This window comes from Sarcophilus harrisii, chromosome 5 (assembly GCF_902635505.1).
Source record: "Sarcophilus harrisii chromosome 5, mSarHar1.11, whole genome shotgun sequence".
Taxonomy (NCBI): domain Eukaryota; kingdom Metazoa; phylum Chordata; class Mammalia; order Dasyuromorphia; family Dasyuridae; genus Sarcophilus; species Sarcophilus harrisii.
In genome coordinates, this window is record NC_045430.1 from 64,765,387 (window position 1) to 64,783,292 (window position 17,906).

At 44.2% G+C, this 17,906-nt stretch overlaps 1 pseudogene; it reads left to right on the plus strand.

Moving 5' to 3' along the window:
- Positions 1-10,970: 10,970 nt before the first annotated feature.
- LOC116419506 lies at positions 10,971-16,223 on the plus strand (annotated as a pseudogene).
- The last annotated feature ends 1,683 nt before the right edge of the window (positions 16,224-17,906 follow it).

Genomic DNA, 17,906 nt, shown 5'->3' on the forward strand with positions numbered 1-17,906 from the left:
AGGTGGCTAGGCTAGTTCTAGAATCAAGATGTCACACAGCCTTCCACATTATATAGAGTTCAAACAAAGGAAAAATTATTGCATTCTACTTGGATCTTAAGGTAACAGATTGATCACATCTACTTCAATCCAGCCTTATTTTGAGTTTTTGAAATTGACCGTCAGAGATTCTATTTCTGACACCAACAAAAATTTTTGGCAGAGAAGATACCAAGATTTTAAAAATTTTAGAAGTTTATTAAATTTAGTTGGAAGTTAGGGGGAGAGCTGAAAAAAGGTGGTCTGCTCCTCCAAGTGTCTATTGTTACACATTATTTAGGATTCAAAAAAGGAATAAGGAAACAACATTTGAATTTGATTGGCCTTGCATAGAGACAGTTTCCAGACGTTTCCAATGTGGGTTGATTGAGATGAATAAAAGGATAAAAATCCATACACCAATCTATGGACCTGTCTTCCTGGTCAGTGTAACTTGTAGTCCTGTTTAAACATTAAACCTGCTCTCTAAGCAGCAGTCTGGTCTCTCAGCTATAGAGAGTTATATATATTTTTAAAAATGAAATTAAAATTTTATATATCAGTGTTTTCCTTAGTATGCCAACCTCGTGTTTTTTTTTTTTTTCAGTTTGATTATTCACCTAATTTGACTTTCAGTCCAAGGACATCCTGGTAGGAAAAATATTTACAAGAGTCAAGCCCTTCTTGAGAAAACACACATCCCATTTATAATACACATCTGAACTCTTTTATAAGATTAATCTAGGTTCAGAATTCACATTCAACAGGCAGTTTTTTTAAAAAAAATTATTAGAGCTTTTGATTTCCAAAGCATATACATCCACCCTTGCAAAGCTTGTGTTCCAAATTTTTTCCCTTCTCTTCTCTCTCCTCTATCTCCTAGATGGCAAGCAATCCAATATATGTTAAACATGTGCAATTCTTATATACATATTTCCACAATTATGCTGCACAAGAAAAAATCAGATCAAAAAGGGAAAAAATGAGAAAGAAAACAAAATGCAAGCAAACAACAACAAAAAGAGTGAAAATGCTATATTTTGATCCATATTCAGTCCCCACAGTCCTCTCTTTAGATGTAGATGGCTCTCTCTATCACAAGACCATTGGAACTGGCCTCAATCGTCTCGTTATTGTTCTTTTTTAAAAACTTTTTTAGTTGCATACCCAATTTCTTGATCTTCTCTTTCTCTATTTTATGCAAGTAAGCATCTAGTGATATAAAGTTTCCCCTAAGAACTGCTTTGGCTGTGTCCCACAAATTTTGTTGTCTCATTATGTCATTCTCTTGGATGAAATTATTGTATCTATGATGTTATTTCACCCACTTATTCTTTAGAATCAGATTATTTAGTTTCCAATTAAATTTTGGTCTATTTTTCCCTGGCTCTTTATTACGTGTAATTCTTATTGCGTCATAATCTGAAAAGGAAGCATTTACTATTTCTGCCTTTCTGCATTTAATTGTGAGGTTTTTATGCCCTAATATGTAGTCAATTTTTGTATAGGTTCCATGAACCACTGTAAAAAAAGTATACTCCTTTGTTTCCAAACAATTTTTTCCAAAGATCTATCAACCTAACTTTACAATTCTATTTGCCTCCTTAACTTCTTATTTTATGGTTCAATTAATTTAGTTCTGAAAGAGCAAGGTTAAGATCTCCCATTAGTATGGTGTAGTTATAGTATAGTATAGCAATCATCTTATTGTTGAAAAGAGCACGTCCATCAGAATTTATCAATGTATAATCTTGTTGCTGTGTACAATAGTCTCCTGGTCCTGCTCATTTCACTTAACATCAGTTCATGCAAGTCTCTTCAGGCCTCTCTGAAATTATCCTGCTGATCATTTCTTATAGAACAATAATATTCCATTACTTTCGTATACCACAACTTGTTCAGCCATTCCCCAATTGACGGGCCTCAATTCATTTTCCAATTTTTTGCCACCACAAAGAGGACTGCTACATTTTTGCACATGCAGGCCCTTTTCCCTCCTTTATGATCTCTTTTAGGATCTAAAGAGACACTGATAGATCAAAGGGCATACAAAGTTTGATAGGCCTTTGAATATAGTTCCAAATTGCTCTCCAGAATGATTGTATTCATTCACAATTCCACCAACAATGTATCAGTGTCCCAGTTTTCCCACATCTCTCCAATATTAGTCATTATCTTTTCCTGTCATATTAACCATTCTGAGAGGTGTGTTTAATCTACATTTGATTGCTTGCTGTCTAAGTGAGGGGGGAGGATGGGAAGGAAGGAGAAAAATTTGGAACACAAGGTTTTGCAAAGGTGAATGCTAAAAACTATCTTTGCATGTATTTTGAAAAATAGCTATTTAAAAAAATTTTTTTTCATTTCACCAAATTTATTTTTTAAGGAGTTGCTTTCTTCAGTCAATCTCTGTGCTTCCTTTTCCAAGCTACTAGCTCCCCCCACCCGCACCCCCTTTCATAATTCTCCTTTATAACTCCCATTTATCCCCACTCCATTTTCTTTTCTCTCTTTTAAGATCCTTTTTGAAATCTTCCAAGAGAGCCTTTTGAACTTCAGGTCATTCCTGTGAGGCTTTTTTTTTTGGTAGGCATTTTGTCTTTGCTGTCTTCTTCTGGGTTTCTGAATTTTCCCTGTCTCCATAGTAGCTTTCTATGGTCAGAGCTTTTTTTTGCTTTTTTGCTCATTTTTAAAAGTTAAATTCTGCTCTTAGGGCACAGGGGAGATTGTTTCAAGCTTCTTTTGCCGGGCAGCAGGACTCTCTCATTGATAGTGCTGGGGCTGTTGTAGGCTTTTCCCTGGTTCTAGGTGGTCCTGGCCAAATCCCGACTGTTATGTTGGAGTTTGGAGGCTCACAAATTGCATTCTGTGATTGTGTTGGAGGATGCTGATCACTGACTTTCTGAACAGAGTAGACAAAGCTGCTGTACTTTGGCTAATATTCTCCCTTTCTGACTCCCTAAACAAGGCCTCCCTTCACCATACCCCATTCCTCCAGGCAAATTGAGATAAATCTGTTCTGAAGTCCTTACAAGATATCTTAAGCTGAAAAATCATTACACTCTGTGGATTCTGTCATTCCAAAATTCATTCAGAGACTTGATCTAGTGTTGTTTCTGAAGGAAGCTGGAGAAAGTTCAGGCAATGTTCTAATCTCTGTCATCTTGGTACTGCCCACAATTTCTACTTCTTATGTTTTGTTAATATTAGATAGAAATGCTATTAATTTTTGAGGATTTATTTTATGGTCTGTGACTTTACTAAAGCTGTTGTCTCATTCAGTAGCTTTATTGATTCGATAGGATTTTCAAAGTAACCCATCATTATCAGCAAATATGGATAGTTTAATCTCCTTTTTACCTAGAATTAGTTCTTTAGTTTCTTTCTCATTTTTTTTCCCCATTATGTTATTGCTAACATTTATAGAACTATATCAAATAATAGTGGGAAGACTGGGCATCCTTCCATTTCTGGTAAACCTTTTTTTTTTTTTAACTGTGAACATAACACCAAATAAAATAGGTATTTTCCATGTATGTAGTATAATAGAAAAAGACTATATATGAAACTGCCTGTGTCTATTATTTATAATTTGTTCTTTAAAAAATCAACAAATAATAAATGTAATATGTCACTTTCAAAAACTGTCCTACTTTTCTGTGCTCCCTTTTGTGCTTTGTTCTGTTTCCAGTGCTGGTCACATAATAAATGCTTTAAAAATGTGTAGTTAATGGATTTTTTTTAAAAAGATGACTTAAATGCCCTCTTTCCTTTTCTTTTTACTTGTATGCATGCACAATACGAAGGTACACTAGCAAACACTAGTTAGGGTGATGGAGTGTGAACCTGTAGGTGACAAACATTGGCCTTGTACCTTGGACCCAGCAGAATCTGTTTCCACTGGGAAGGAGGAGCAGATACTTTCTTCTTGCTGCTGCTGTTGCCTCAGTTTTCCAGGACCTGTCCCAGCACAGCTCCTGTTTTCTGGTTCCGGCCCATTCTGGACAGAAACTTGTATGGAATAGAGAGACATAAGGTGAAGAACTTACAGGGATGTATGAATTCTTTTTCTGTATTTTATTTTCATTATTTCTGTGTTTCCCCTATGACCTGTATAATATGTGCAGGCTCATATCTACTTGAGCCTTGGCCAGCTAGAAACATATTTACTTAACCTGAGCTGATGACATTTATTGGTATTTGACATTTATCGATATTTAGTCTATTAGCTAGACCACTGTCTGCTTGATTAAGCCTGAAGGCCTGACTTTCTGTTTCCTTGAAATCAGGAGATTTCGGGGAAACAGAAACCTTCCATTCCAATCTCCCCAAATAGCAACAACCAATTAGATGCCTCCCCCTCCCCTTCTCAATGCTCTCTTACTTGTGATGTAATTTCTTGTATAAAAGCTATGTATCTTTACTACTTCTTTAGCCCTCCTACCCCGAGCTTTCTCTTTCTTATCTCGGGATGGGACAGCTCATCCTCCGGAGGTTTTCAATAAACAACTTTTCTGCCTTCTACTGAGTGATCTCTGAGTAATCATTTTGGGTAAGGGTCTTCTACATCCCTCACAAACTCCACTCATGCTTCCAAGTGCTCCTTTTGCCCTCCTGCCCCATTTTCCACTCCAGGGCTCCAAATTAGCTCATTCCCTCTCACACTCACAACCTCTTTGGAAAAAAGGAAAAAAAAAAAAAAAAAACCCTTGTCACAGATAGTAAGGAAAACAAATCTCTATTTTGGCGATATCCAAAATCATACATCTCAATGGTACTCTGAACCTATTATTTCTCTTTCAAGAGGTGGGTGGCGGGCTTGATCACCAACCTTAGGAAAAGTTCTTATTGCTTTCAGAATGGTTTTGTTTTTTTCTTACAATGTTGTCATTAGTGCATACATTATTCTCCTGATTCTGCTCATCTCATTCTGCATCATCTACATCTTTCAAGATTTCTCTTCATTTCTTATGACATTAGTTATATATGATAATTTGCTTAGCCATATCCCAAAGATAATCACTCCCTTAGTTTCCAGTCCTCTAAGAAAACAAAAAGAACTGCTTATAAATATTTTGTTTTTAAATTAAATTTGTTTCCACTAACAAAAATCCATTTTCTTTCCTTTCCACTTCCTTATCCCTTAAAAAACCCAAAATACAAAACCTTTATAACAAATAATTCATAGTTAAGCAAAATAAACTTCGCCATTGACCATTTTTAAAAGTTGAGCTCAGCTCCTGGGGCACAAAGGGGATTGTCTCAAGCTTCTTTTGCAGGGCAGCAGGACCCTCTCTTTGATAGTGCTGGGGCTGGTCGGTGTGGGAGATCCCGTCCGTTAAAAGCCTAATTCTGCACCCCATCTCTCTGAGGAGGGGGGTATCGTTGGTGGGGTGGTCAGCTGTGATCACGAGTGGGGGAAGGGTCTCTGACACCGCGTTTCTCTATCTGTAGTTTGGAAATCGGCTCCTCAGTCTGTGTAGAAAAGGTGCGGGGACAGGTTTTGGGGGAGGTTTCTGAGATTTTTTTTTCTTCTTTTCTAGTAGGTAGAACGATCGCGTGTTGACCTCGGGGGGCTCTGAAGTCCTCCGTTTTTCTGTGGAGGAAATGGACCTCGGGCCCGCGGGCGATTTGGACCGCGAGCCTTGGCGAGAGCGAGGTTCCCACAAACAGACACACACTCGTTCGCACGCACACCCGTTGCGGGGCGATGGAGCGTGAACCTGTAGGTGATAAACGTTGGCGGAGGAGCGAGCGGAGCCAGTTTCGCTGGAATGACGGTGCGAGGAGGAGCGCTCGACGGCTTCTTGCTGTTGATGCTGCTGCCTCAGCTTCCCAGGAGCTGCCCCAGCTCTGCCCCTGCTTTTCCGGCTCCAGCCGGACCAGCCTCCGGGAGGAGTTTCCATTCATGCCTCCAAGTGCTCCTTTTGCCCTTGTACGCCTTCCCCATCCACTCCGGGCTCCATTTTACTCCTGGTCCCTTCTCCAGAATCTCCAGAATCCGATTCGGGGTTTCCTTTACTCCGGACCGTGAGTCTGATGGTGGTCCGGATCCTGTCTCCTCCACAGCTCCCGGCTCCGATGGGACTTGACTCTAGGCCTTGAATTAGCATCTACGCCCAGCCTAGGCTCAGAGCCAGTTCCTGGCTCAGGTTGCCAGGGGGCCCCATTCCTGGCTCCCCAGTTAAAATCTAGTTCAGATCCCAGCCCCGTTCCTGGGAGGCCTGCAAAGGATCCTTGCTTCACACCCTAACTGTAAGTTCCCCTTCCTTGTCCCAGAGGCCCACTGGGGCCCTCCACCTCTCTTGGGGTCTCCAGCTCACAGCATCCAGGCTGACCTTCAGGCTGTATCAGCCTCCAGGTTGTGTTCTCTGCCAGGTCTAGAAAGTAACCCCTGGACAAGGGAAACCCAACTGGATGCTGACTTATCTTTTGCAGATCAGGGATGGGACTGGATCCTCCAGACCCTGGAGAGAGACCTGCACCTAGTCAATACTCCCATATTGCCCATTTTTTGGCATAGCAATGATGAACAGAGCTCAAAGTCTGAATCTGACAGTTCCAGACAGGCTCCCTTAACCCTGGCATCTATTACTTCAGGACAGCTGCAGGTAGTAGAAGTCCCCAGGAAGTCCAGACCCATCTCCTTTTCTATCAGCAGCAAGGCCTGTATCGGCTTTTTAATTTGGGCTTTTTGGTGTGTATATCTTTAACTCAGCCCCAAAGATGGAGCCTTCTTTGGGATCAGGGCTCACAAAGACCTGAAATTCCACTTGAACCGTGGTCCCTTGGAGTCCCATGGGCTCATCTACCTTGGGTAGTGCTGACCACTCTTATTTCAGCAAGAGGACTTAGAGAATCCTCTCCTGTTCCTCCAATGGACTTTTCAGAAAACTTCAGCTTCCTGGGGCTAGCTTCAAGGCCAACCAGCCATATACTTACAGCAACATACCCCAGAGCCTCCTGCTTCATTCTTTATTCAGTCTTGCCATTCCACCCTGACAGCCATGCAGACTTCATGGAGAAAGCAGAATACCCCACAAGCAACCTGGAGCCAGCCATCTTAAAAGCCTCCCTGGACACGTATGGTTCCAAAGAGCTCAAGTCGACAGTGGGGTGTATCCAGAAGCCCTGTTTCATCAATGAGGTGAGGATCAAGGAAGGCAATCTTGTTTTGTTAGAGCTAGAAGGGAACCACCCCCTTCCCCTGAATACTGCTGTGAAGGTCAACTGCAGCATCCCGATCCATAATGATTCGGGAATGGAACTTGTACCCCATCCCTAATGCAAACACCACTCCAGACTGGAGCAGGAATCAAAAGAAGCACTTTTCCTTCTTCCACATTCCTGAGCTAGTCTTGGCGCAAGCACTGTATCTGGCCAATTTCCCCGTGTCTGTCACCTCTGCTGAGAAGCTGATGAAAACCTCTGCTTTTATGTTTCTTTTGATTTCTGAAAAGGAACTGGTAGCAGTTATTGAGAGGTGGCTCTCAACCAGAGCTGGACTTTGGAGGAGTCAGCTTACTTAGATTCTGAGTTCAGAGACCCTTCTGAGGTGGATTCAGGAATCTGACCCTGTGCATACAGTGTTAACCAAGAACACTCAAGAGGCAACCAGGTCTTTTATTACCACCTGGTGGTTTAGGAGGAGGAGAGGAAATGATTTACTGATCAAAGAATCAATATGACAGTCATCCAGTCCCCCACCTGCCATACATAAGGTTTCCATGCATTGAAAATTGTGAAAATCATTTAATTAAAAACAGATCAAATTTTCTTGTCTGGAAAGCGCACAGGCTGTGGGGTAGCTCCTGTCTACTATCTCTGGTCACATGGGTTACTCAAGAAACAAGAGCCTGTTTGATTGGGTGCATCAAGTTATCACTGGGCCTACCAATCCTTGTCCATCAAGGCTTTTGCTTTTAAGAGTTTTCCAGATCAGTTCTGCTTCATTTCTCTTAAGTTGTCAAATTGGAGGTGTCAATTTTCCACCCCTTGTGGTCACTGCAACACTCACCTTGACAAAGGCATAGCTCTAGTGACCAAATTTGCAGTCCAGTGTAGCAATTTTAGAGACTATAATTTATTTCTCTGTTTAAAAATCATAGCTTTGAATTTCTGGGATGTGAATGATAAAAGTTCTTTGGGGCTATGACATACTTTGGGGCTCAGCCTGTGATGATGACTCTTTGCAATTGTGAGGTCAACCAGTAACTACTTGGTGGTGATAATATGCTTAAGTCTATGATTATCTGGATGCCTTCTCCCAAAATGACCCTGTATGCTGCTAAGAATTCTCCCTTGGACAGAAACATACGAAATACCATGTTGAGTCTCTTGTTACAACCTTACTCAGAATTCATCTGGTGCAGTGCTGACCACTCTTTCAGCAAGAGAACTTTGTTTAAGCAGATTATCTTGTCTATCTAATGGCCTCTGTTTCAAAGGATGTAAAACCTCAATGTACATATGAACTACTGAAATCCAGGAGTGCCTCATCTTTTGCAACTACCTGTCCACTACAACCTGGAAATTAACCAAGTAACAGTGGCCATTGCGGAAATCACCCAGGAAAGTTCTGGCTTGACTTTGGGATTCAGAAGAAGTGGAGACAGTTATATTGCCCCCAAACTTCAAAATGCATGTCAAGAAAGATGAAAAGCAAAATGTCACTGAGGCCTTCTTGGCCAGGAAAGACTTTCAAAATTGTTTTTACTCAATCTGAGAAAATGAAACACCATAGGCTTGGCTAGCAAGAGTCCTATTTTCACTGTTTTATGAGTTAAGAATGATCCTTGATGAGTTTAAGGATGAACCTTTCCTTTGGCTGGGCAAGGAAGAAAACCCTTCTGGGTATTGGTCATTTCCAGATGAGAGAGACCCAAGAAAATGGGGACATCTCTGAAGTCCAACCAGAAGTAGGTGAAGCATTTATCCTTAGGAAGGAAAAACTGGAGTTTTCTTTATTATTTAACCTCACTGTGGGACCTCCTCAAAATGACCACAGGAGTCTTTACTTTTGTGGTAACTGGAGGTGTCACTCCCACACTCCTGATCGCTTCTTTCTTAGAAACCTCTGACGTGCCATGGGTGGCCAGTGAGAGCGCTCTTGGCCGCACCTACCAAGTCTAGGTCCCTTAACTCACCCGCCGCAGTCAGTGTCTCTGGCAGGCTGTAGTGAGAGGCAGCGTCTCCGCCAAGTGGCACATCTCGTGGTTTTGCACTCTACCTATAGCATCTTGAAGGCTAATGACAAACTGGAGAGGATTCAACAGCAGTGGGGAAAGGACTGCGAGGTAGGGGAGAGTAGCAGCTGGAGGCCAGCGCACCGTGTCCTTCCTCTCAGATCAGAACCGACGAATGAGACCGAGCCTAGAGAGCGTGGAGCCACAAGGCCAGGATCAAATACCCGACTGCCCGCCTCGGGCATTGACAGGCGCGTGGACATTATGCAGACCCTGCCCCCAAACCCGTGCAATGTGATCTTCTTTTTCACCTCCTTGGTCCTGGCTTCCTGGGCGATGCACAAAGATGAGAGAGGCCAGTTTTTCCGGGATAACGTGATCACCCATCCCTTCACAGGTCTCCACGATCACATTTGCCACCTGGTCACCACCTACACAGGGAGCGGCCTGGGCTCGGGCACCCGGACCGACATCTCTCTCCAGCTCCGGGGAACAGAGGTGTCCAGTGAGGTGCACTGCCCGAGTCACCCTGACAAAATGCCCTTCTACCGGGAAGCACCGACACTTTCCTACTGACCACAGAGTAGATCTTTGAGCTGGTCGGCAAGGCGCGGCCCCTCAGCAGGAAGGACTACTTCCTCATCCGGCCTCGAACCTGCTCGGCACCAACCACCTCTGGCTGTCCGTCTTTGCCAGCGTGGTCCCGGGGCCCTCCGACCGGCTGCTGCCTGACCGTACTTCTGAGTACGCTCCTCTGTTCTTCAGCAAGGACTAGGAGGGGAGCTCCCGCCCGTGGAGCGGAAACACCTGCGGGGCTTGATGAGGGCCATGGAGAGCGCCCTGATGTGTGGGCCTCGGGAGGCGGCCATTCGTGCGCTCTTCCCCGAGTCACAGAGGAAGGGCTCCGCGCCCTCACCCCTTCGGGAGAGCCGACTTCCCAAAGTGCAAGGAGCGCTTGGAGATGGGGTCCTATCCTGAGACGGGAGGACCGCAGAGTCGGGGCCGCCGAGTCCGCACAAAAAAGCAGGGCCGAAGGCAGCAGCCAATGCCATCCCCAGAAACCAAGGGAAAGCTCCCAGGCCAGAACGCTGCCGTCCCAAAGTCGGGTACTGCAGAGAGGGAGACCCCCAGGACCAGGCCTTCCCAGCCCGGGCTTCGACATCAGCACCCTCAGTCTTGGGAGAACGCATCCCAGAAGTGCGACTTGGTTCCCGTGAACTCCTGGAAAATAGACTTTAACGCGTGGGCTAACGTAGGGGTACCAGAAGCCCGCGGAAGGGCCGCTGGCCTCTGTCCTCCCTGAGCCTGCCGATTTTTGTGATCAGGTGGCCAAGATCTTGTTCTTGTTTGGGCCAAGCAGAGCCAAGTCCTCCGAGATCATTTCTTGGACGACAAGGTACAATGACACCGAGATCAGACTGCGGACCACAAACTTGGATGCTGATGACACCAGAACTCCAGGTCCCCGGCACTAAAATGTACCAACTCTGGATGGAAGATGAAATCGGAATATCCAAAAGGAGGAAGAGGATTTGGAAGATTCCCATCATGTTTGTGAGAAACATCATCTGCCAAGGCTCCCTTGTGCATCCCTTCCTTACTGGGCACTCCTCCCCCAGCTTCCACCATAACCCGACAGTTCGGAGACAGCTGCAGGTGGCATCCTGATGTCCTGTTGAATTAATCCTGGTCTCAGGATTCTTAGCTTGTCGAGAATGCTACAAATGTCTTTTCAAGTCTTATCAGAAAGTCCTGCTTTCATCTACCATGGCTGATGTGTTAATGAAAAAAGACATACTGTCAAAGCCAATACAGGCAGGTGATGAAGATCAGAAAAACACTAGCAACATTTGGACTGCACCCAGTGACTCTTCTGCAAAGAGGAAATCGGCAGCTTTATTCAAGATCTTATTATGGAATTATATTCCTGCTGGTCAGGGAAGAAATAAAATTAAATTTTTTGAATTTAATATTAGCCAACCCACAGGAATAATAGGGTTATTTCCCAAGCTTTGAATGTTCAGGTACTGGGACTGGAATGGGCTGGAGAGCAGGAAGATGACCCCGGGGGCAAACATAGAAGATAAGATGCAAGGTGTCTTCACTGCCTATAAGATCAACCATCAAGGGCCAAGGATCAAGTTTGTTCACTAACATTTATTAACCACCTCTTTGTGCCAGGCTTTGTGCTGATTGCTGAAAAATGAACATTCCCTGATCTCAAGGAGCTTACATTTCTATTAGGGGGAAACAATGTGTATACAGACTAATTCTGCATCTAGAGCAGCATTTCCATTATCAACAGCGGACCGGTGCTTCTGAGTGCCCTGGCTCTGCTCTTGGATCCTGCGGAGCTTGGAGCTGCTTGATGAGTAGGCATTTTCAGATGTGTGTCAGCTTCTGGATCCAGGTCCAGGTCCAACAGGTGGCTTTGGAGGGGAACCTGGTCAACACCTGCACTTGAACCCACAGAAACAGCAATGAGCTGTGTCTCATTGGTGCTGAAGAGGCTTTTAATGTCATCAACAGAGAGAAACTCCTAGGGTATCCCTATTCCCTGAAGCAACCTGATAGTTCTTTTCTCCTGCAACTGGAGATGAAGTGGGGGTCAGAAGTGCTTCCGGGGCTGCCTCAGGTACCTCCCTGACATCACATCTAAACTCTTCATAGGTACTGCGGAAAGGATAGCAAGGTGTCAGAGCTAAGAAGGAGGAATTGGTGGTGTGCCAGCCATGGAGGCCCATGGCAACTATATTTTTGAAGACTGGAAGCACTGGTCATCCTTGAAAAGGAGAAATCCTTAAGCCTGAAAAGTGTGTAACAGTGAATGCTGGCAGATGAAGTCTGTAAGTGGATTTCAGGGCCCATGCAACAAGCTGCTAGATTGCTGTTATTGGCAGGCAGGGTCACTGCCACTGCTCCCCCGAACACTACATGCTCAAGGTGATGCTGCTCTTAGCCTGGGTCAAAGGACACTGATCTCCTATGTGGCCAGGGCCCAGCCAGGGGCCTTCTGGATAAAGCTGGCAAGACTTCTACCCCACATGTTAACTGCCTGAACACAAAATTTCACCAGACAAAGCCCATCCCATATGGCTAACTTCTGCTGCCACTGACTAAAAAACAATTTTTTTTCCTATCATTCAGATGCCATCAGCATATCTATACTGTGTACAGTGCTATACAAAGCCTTAACTAACATCGAGCTAGATCTTTTTTCCTTAAAACGGATGTGTGTGTGTGTGTGTGTTGGATGTATGTACACACACATGAGTTTGTACATGCACAGACACATACATATGCACACACCAATCCCAGTTTTGAAGAACACTGTTTTGTCATTTTTCTTCTTAAGCTTAGGACAGCCAGACCAAAAACAAAACTGGCTCATATGAAATCCATAATCAACTTTGACCTATAGTATGCTTGGGGAGCACTACATGCTGAGTAGTTGCCTTCTTAGTTAGCTTGGCAAGCGTGGACTATTGTATAACTTGAGTATTTTAGCATTGATTGCTGCTGTCTCTGCTTGCACTTCATCGTAAATTTGCCAGGAGAGATGTTCTTTCAGGAGTAAGCCCATCTGAAGCTATGGCATCAGGAAAGGTCCTTTTAAGATGGTTCCACCAAAGGGCATTGATAGAGATTCACTTGCTACTTAAATCTGGTGTATTTCTCTACTTGATCTACTTGATCTAATTGCCCTAAATCTCAAGCGTAGGAAGTCCTCCCTACTTTTCCCTGTGGCTAATAGACCAAATCCTTCTTTTCTAACACTGGACACTGGAGGATTTCAGTTCCTCCCAGAGGACACAGTTGTACTGAAGTGATTTTATTCATCCTTGGGTGCTATATACTAGACCTGGGAGACCAGTGAATTGCCTCCAGCTTAAATTTGCACAAGAGGGAAGCAAATCCCCATGTCTCACTCTTCATGCCCACACCCCCCAATCATGTGCCTCTAAAACAGTTTAGCATCCTTAAGGGAGTACTTGCATTAGGGTGAAGTAGTTGGAGCCTGTGATCATTCAGTACATCATCATCCTTTGTTCTTCCATTTCTTCAAACTCTATCCTCTTTAAGATCCAAGAACATCCCCCCTCCCCACTCCATCTGTTAACATTACTTAAGCTTTCACTTTAGAAGTTAAATGCTTAAAACTTGGTCTGGCAGAGAGCTCATACTGAGGGGAGGGTTATGGTCAAAAGAGTCTCCTGTCCATACTGTGGATCTCCACTTAGTTAACCTCGTTCAAGGATGCTTCCTGATTTGGAAACCCATTTTCTGCTGCAGTGAAAGTGCAACTTCATTACTGACCTAGACTTGACCCAAGGAGTGATGGACCATTATGGGGTGGGTCAGAAATGGAGTTTGTTGTCAAACTGTTAAACTGACAATTTTCCACTTTTCATATCCTATTGCTTTTGCTTATTGGGCTATGTATTAGCACCTTTAGATAATAAAAGAATAAGTTTTTATTTAAAAAAATTCAGAATAGTCAGGAAGACCAGGAAAACCCAGAGTGATGTGGACTAGGGTCCACATGGAAAATGGCTTGAAAGGGAATGAAATCACCTGGGTTCTGGAGTTAAAAGGCAAGCATTTTCTTGGTCATCCTGAGTTGGATATTAAGAAAAATAAGAAAGGGAAACTTTGACTTGAGATCAAAACTAAAGAGACTGAACACATTCTTGGCATAAAAAAGTTCGCTCCCTTTCCCTTGTAGATGATGATGTCCACTACCAGATAACACCAGGACAAACTGCCATACAGCTCAAACTGACTCCGCTCTGAGAAGAGATGGAGACTGAGTGAGTGGACAAGCAAACGTGAGTGGTTGCCACCCAGTGGGAAGACTCCAAATACGACATTCTTGGTTTCAGACCCAGGTGATCTTAGTGAAGTTCTTTTGGGTCATCAGCATCATGGGCCGGCAGTCTGCCCTCGATATCACTGTACCTGCTTGTCCCAAGAAATGTTCTCAAAATACTTGGCTGGGCTTGATTTGATGCTGGAATGTTGGTCTCCTAAATCAGGAATCAAAGTCCAATCCGTGGACTTCTGGCATCAGTACTTTAGGCCATACAGAATAATAAAAAAGGAGCAAATGCTGAGCTGCAGATAGCCAGGAGCCAGGTTCCGCAGGAGCACCCCCAAAGGAGGAAAAAGCGAGGCTTGGCTTTACAGGGCATCACTTTCTTAGGTCTGTCTTGTGGGACTTCACCTGAAAAACGGTGGACTTCTGGAACTCGCTCTCCTAAATTTTAGGGTGTTGAAGTCGAGGCCCCGCCCCCTGACTCTGGGGAAGTTTGCTCCTGGATGTCCCGGGCTTCCCTCGCTGCAGTAACTGACTTAGGGGCAACAGCGTTCTGTTCTGGGACCCCAGAATTGGGGAGCTTGCCCTTTGTTTGTGACGGCGTTGGCCGCCGCCTCCAGAAGCATCACGTTGTTCCTCGGGGCTTGCTTTTTTATGGGGACTTCGCGGCCCCGACTCTGCGTTCGGCCCGTCTCAGGATAGGACCCCATCTCCAGGCGTTCGTTGCAGTTTGGGAAGAAGCCCTCCTGAAGGGGGTGAAGGCGCGGAGCCACGTGCGCCACAGGCACCACTGAGACCTTCCTGTAGGAGTAGGTGAAGAGAGCAGAACCCCACAGATCAGGCCCCCGCTCCAAGGCTGTCATCAAAACCTGCAGGTGCTGCAGCTTCACGGGCAGGGGCTCCTTCTGTTCGTCCCAGATGAAGAAGAGGATGTGCCAGAGGAGTGTGCTCAGGAACATGGTCAGGCAGGCGGAAAGCCGCCGCAGCCAGTTGGAGGGCCCCATGAGCACGCTGACAAACAAGGATAGCCAGAAATGGTTGGTGATGAGCAGGCTAGAGGCTGGAGGAGGAAGTAGTCCTTCCTGCTGAGTGGTCCTTGAGCCAGTGGACTGGCTCCTGCAAGAGCCATGACCTGCGGAGGAAGAGCCAGATGTGCGGGTTAGAGAGTTTTCTACCTTGACCCTGCTGAGGTACCAGCTGGGCCGGCTGCCTTGGGTTTTGTCCCACACCTGGATGGCCCAGATGTTGCCCAGGTCATTTGTGGTGGTCAGTAGGAAGGTGTTTGTGCTGCCCCCGGAGAAGGGGGTAAAGTTGGCGTGACTCAGGCAGTGCACCTCACTGGATGCCTCTGTTCCCCGGAGCTGGAGAAAGATGGCAGCCTGCTGGTGGGTCCAGGCTGTCATGTATTTCCTGCAGAAGCCCATCCCATGTGTAGAAGAGAAGGGCAGCAACTTTGCTGCCACTGACTAAAAGGTACTGCATTCCGTCCAGTACCACAGTGCGCAATACAATCTTTGCTCTCATGGAGGTAGATATTACATACAGATGTGTGTGTGTATGCATAGTTTGTATATGCACAGACACAACACACGAACACATATCCTAGATTTGCAGAACACCGTTTTGTTCTTGTTCTTTTTATGCCTAGGAGGCCAGCCAGAAGAAAAACTGGCCCATGTGAAATCACTAATCAATTTTGGTGTGCTTGTGGAGCACTTCATGCAGACAAGGGAGTGATCACCTTCCTATTAGCTTGCCAAGCCTGAATAGTTGTATTTAAACTAATAATGTGTTTTTTAGCATCAATTGCTACCATTTGTTTGTACTCCAATGTAAATTTGCCAGGAGAGCTTTCTAGTAGCAAAGAACACCTGAAGCCATAGGACCATTTAAAGATCCTTTTAATATGGTTCCCCCAAAGAACATTGATTAGAGACACAGTTGCTACCTGAGCCCTGGTGTATTTCTAATTACTGCCACCTATTGCTCTAAATCTTTTTCTAGTTATACATGTATATTAACTTTTTATATCACATTTATGAATAAAAGGGAAAAAAACATAGAAAAGGAAAAAAAAACAAAAGTGAACATAGCATTCATTCTCCCTACAGATGTTTTAGCATTCAGTCTCTATAGTTCTCTTTCTGGCTACAGATGTTTTAGCATTCAATCTCTCTAGCTCTCTCTGGCTACAGATGTTTTGGCATTCAATCTCTCTAGCTCTCTGGCTACAGATGTTTTAGCATTCAATCTCTATAGTTCTCTTTCTGGATACAGATGTGTTTTCTGTTTTCTATTCAGAGTTTATTGGGATTGTGTGCTGCCCTAAGTCTCAAGGGAAGGTAGATGTGGTGGCAAGTCCTATGTAGTTTTCTCTGTGGCTAATAGATGGAAATCATCTTTCTTAGCACTGGAGATTGTAGAATTTCAGTTCTGAAGGAGGCTACAGTTACACTGAAAGGACTTTATTCTTCTTTGGGTGCTATATACTAGACCTGAGAGAACATGAAGTGTGGGAAATGGGCATCCAACTTAAATCTGCACAGCAAGATGAAGCAAATGCCCATGTACCTGTAAAACCACCTGTATCTCTGGGGGAGTGTACTTATTAGGGTGAGGTAATTGGAGCCTTCAGTCATTCAGTTCATCACCTTTTGCCCACCTATTCCTTCAAATGCCATCCTCATCAAAAAAGATCCAGGAACACACTCCCTTCCCTATCTCATCCAGATCTCTTAGTACTACTTAGACTTTCCCTTTAAAATCTGATCCAGAATTCTTGAATATCATGTCTTATTGTGGGTAATAGATGTCTATTGTGGGTCATAGAAATGAGCTTAAGGATGGAGCAGCTCTTATACAGGCAGTTAAATGCTTAAAAGTTGATCAGGCAAAAAGCTTGTCCAGACTGAATATCTCCACTTAGTCACCTCATTCAAAGCTGCCTCCTGATTTGGAAACCCATTTGCTGCTGCAATTTAAATGGAACTCATCATTACTGACCTGGACTTGGCCCAAGGAATGATGATCCACCCCATAATGATCTATGGGGTGACTCTGTTAGATTTGGACAATTTTCCAGTTATATCCTATTGCTTTTACTTATTGGGCTATGTATCATCACCTTTAGATAATAAAATAGCAAAACAAAAACCAAAAAAAAATTGCTCCTTCAGAATTGTCATGAGATTGAATACATTCCTGACATTTCTGTCCTTTTCCTTGTAGATGATGATGACTGTATTACCAGATGTACTCTGATAAACAAACACCATGGCAGCTCCATACAGATACAGCTCAAGCTGACTCCACCAGAGACTGAATGAGTGGACAGCCATACATGGGCTGATGACCCTCCATAGGGAGATTGAGATAGTACAGAATAAGCTAGTGTCTGAATTAAATGTGACTAGCTCCAAGATCGCAGCCCATGTTCTGTCATTTAGCCAGCAGTTCTCAAAGTTTCTGCGGTTTTATTGCCAAATTACACAGCTGCTGGTCACAGAAGAAATAAACAGTCCCCCATTCCACAGGCATGAGCCAATCCATAATGGGCCTGAATAATGGGTCTTATTCTCAAGCTTTCAGTAAAGTTGACTGGCTTCTTTGGAAATGTCATCTGGGCAGTCCAAAAAAAATGCTACTTTTTCTGATCCACCACTGCCTGGCTATATTGGCTTTGAAAATAGTTGCTGCTTTGAAAATAGTTGCCCCTTTTCATTAACATATCAGTTGTGGTACCAGAGAAGCAGCAGGACTTTGATAGACTTGGTGCTCACTTGTGGCATCCTGGGCAAACCCAGAATCCTGAGCTAGCTGTTAAGACAGAAAAGTTGGATTCTGGCTATTATGGACCAATGGCAACAAGACACCAGGGAGCCACCTGC